The following is a 3,127-nucleotide window of genomic DNA, read 5'->3' as shown; positions in this document are numbered from 1 at the left end:
AGTCCCCTCCAAAAGCCCCTATCCTGGCTGGGTCTGTCACACATGACATGTTAGGTATCTTTTCACTCGGCGTAACATCATCTTTTATATTTTACCAAAAACCTGGGGATTTTATTGTCTGTGTGAACTAAAATTCATTAACCACTTACACACTGCCCGCCGTCGATATACATTGACGTTAAATACCAGGGTTATGGCTACCGCGGTATTTATTTTCTTAAACGGCGGGCGGTCTGCTTTCCAATAAAAGGTCTTAAACAGTGTATTCGCCTCCGATAAAAAACGTTTAAACGTTTTTTATCGTCGGCGGGAGACGTGCCCACATTCCGCTTGTCTCCTCCGCTTACCGGAGCCGTCTGTAGCAGCGGAGATGATCTGATCCTTGTCCTTAAGACGCACGAGTGAGGGTCGAGTGAGGGAATGATGGCCCCCGCTGGACTCAATGCCGTTGGATGACGGAAGCGACGTCAAACGTCACTTCTGCCCAACGGCCTTAAAGGGACATTTTTTTTTTATATATATAAAAAAAAAAGACTTAAAAAAAAAAAATTATTGTATTTAAATGTAAATATGAGATCTGAGGTCATTTTGACCCCAGATCTCACATTAAAGAGGTCCTGTCATGCTTTTTTCTATTACAAGGGATGTTTACATTCCTTGTAATAGTAATAAAAATGGTCCTAACATTTTTTTTCATTTTTTTTTAAAGGGACAAAAAAATAAATAAATAAGAAAAACATTTATTTCAAAGAGTCCTGTCCTGCTGTGCTCGCACGCAGAAGCAAACGCAAGCATACTGAAGCCGCGATCGTTAGAAAGAGAGCAATAATTCTAGCAGAGGACCTCCTCTGTAGCTCTAAACTGGTAACCTGTAGAAATTTTAAATGTCGCCTATGCAGATTTTTAAGTGTCAAAGTTTGTCGCCATTCCACGAGCGAGAGCAATTTTGAAGTGTGACACATTGGGTATCTATTTACTCAGCGAAAAATTATCTTTCACAATATAAAAAAAAAAATTTGGCTAACTTTTACATTTTCTTATGTTTTTTATTCAAAAAAATTTTTTTTTTCCAAAAGAATTGCATTTGTAAGACCGATGCGCAAATACGGTGTGATGTAAAGTATTGAAACGACCGCCATTTTATTCTCTAGGGTGTCAGAAAAAAAAATATATAATTTTTGGAGGTTGTAAGTGTAGCACTAACCCCCAAAGCAGCTGCTGGTTATTTTTGGGCTTACCGTTACCTTTCGTTCTACTTATGACACGTCTAGGGGATGTCCCGTGGTAGATGGACCAGTAATTTGAGACTGACAATAGATCCACTTGAATGGATTTTATTTGCAAAAACTCAAACCATTGAACAGTCTTTCAACTTGGGATCAGAGGGTTGGAAAGGGAAGTTTAGGCACTCTCAATGTCAAAGTCCAAAAACGCTAAAGAACTTGCTTACTTTGACTGCATCCAGAGAATAGCCATTCACAGCTGGATGAACACTCAGGTTGGACAGTCCTTCTCTCACAAGGAAGAGCAGCCAACCAGGTGTTTACTCAGGAACAAAGTCTTTATCACCGCAATTGTTGCAGAACACGTAGGGAAACTAAGCTGTAGAACACTTGTGGGATACCTGGATCTTTCAACGTGCTTGGCGATATCCACAAGACTTGGTTACTTGAAGAAAACCAACCCATACGTGGTGTTCTTCTAAAGAGTCCTCCCCTGGAATGCTCGAAGTTCAATGGGTCTCTCCCGAACCGGAGACAGCACCCATCCACCTTGGAATCCTTCCTTAGTTCCCTTGCCTTTGGCTAGCCAGCCCCAAGGCATTAAAGTCGGTTGGAACCGCACCCTAGGCCATAGCCTTCCTGGGGGCTGGTCAGGAGGATCAGGACCATGTAATCAGCACAGCATACTGGACCTGAACCCCCAAACCACGTGACTTCCGCATCTTAAATACCCTCTCCCAGAGGGCACAGCGAGAGGGCCACTCCCACTGACCTGACTTAGAGAGAGAGTAAATTAAGCGCCCAACCAGACCATAGTTCCATGCCTGCCACTAGAGACAGCGCCCCCCCTGTGGCCAGGCTGAACATCTCACAGCCCTGTGAGAGCCCTGTGTCAGACTGACACAGAAGTCAAATTTAGGCAAATAGACCCAAACCAAACTGTAGTTTGGGTAAAGTTACATTTTGAAAACACATAGCGTGTGCTCTTCATCTTCAGGAGCCCGCTGCTACATAAGTAATTGTCTAGCAAAAAGAAATAATAATTTTAACTTGTAAACAACAAGTTAGAAAAATATGCCTGGTCCTTAAATGGTTAAAGTGTATTTTCTTCCTGAACATTTGCATAAACAGCCATCATGTGATATAAAAAATTGCAACAAGCACCATTTGTATTCCTAGGGCTTTTGCTTTCAGAAAAGATATAATGTTTGGGGCTTTTTAAGTAATTTTCTAGTAGAAAAATGCAGAATTTTACATGTATGTGAGAATTGGCTTTGACAGCTAGTGGGTAAAATTAAAGTTTAAAGTTTTTAGGGTTCATTGACTTGTCTCCTGCAGAGAAGTAAAATTAGCAGGGAGCCAACAGAGCTGTGGGAGGGGTCCAGCAGCTCCACCCACTACAGGCTGTCTGCATAAAAAATAACAGGAGGGGGCGGAGATGAGACCAGTCACCCTGCACAAGGAGAAAGATCAGCAGTGAAGGGTCTTTATTACAGAATGCCAATGGTTGACACTGGATTACTACACAGATCTGGAAGAAATACACAAAGTACACCAAGGTGTTAAGAAGAATACGCATAGTAAATGGATTTAGACAAAAAGATTGGGGGTTTTCTTCTACTGTCACGCTCAGAGAACACTCGCCAGGATAAATTAAGGGGAAAAAGGGGACTCTCGTTCTGGTGACAACCAGGGATTCCCTCTCACCTCCTATTATGGATATTAAACAGAATGGGGAATTTCCCCACACTCAAAAATAAAACCTGGACAGGGGTAAAAAAAAAAATCCTCGCTTAATCGATCCAAAATGAAAAAATAAAATGTTTTGGTTTTATTGCTGCTGAAATGATGTTAATGGTTTCCTGTGTGTTTCTTTTTCTTCCCCCACTTTCTGTTTCAGAAAA

Source organism: Lithobates pipiens, unplaced genomic scaffold (genome assembly GCF_037356315.1).
Source record: "Lithobates pipiens isolate NorthernLeopardFrog02 unplaced genomic scaffold, aLitPip1_a1.2 Scaffold_23, whole genome shotgun sequence".
Classification (NCBI taxonomy): Eukaryota; Metazoa; Chordata; class Amphibia; order Anura; family Ranidae; genus Lithobates; species Lithobates pipiens.
This window is presented reverse-complemented; position numbering follows the sequence as displayed.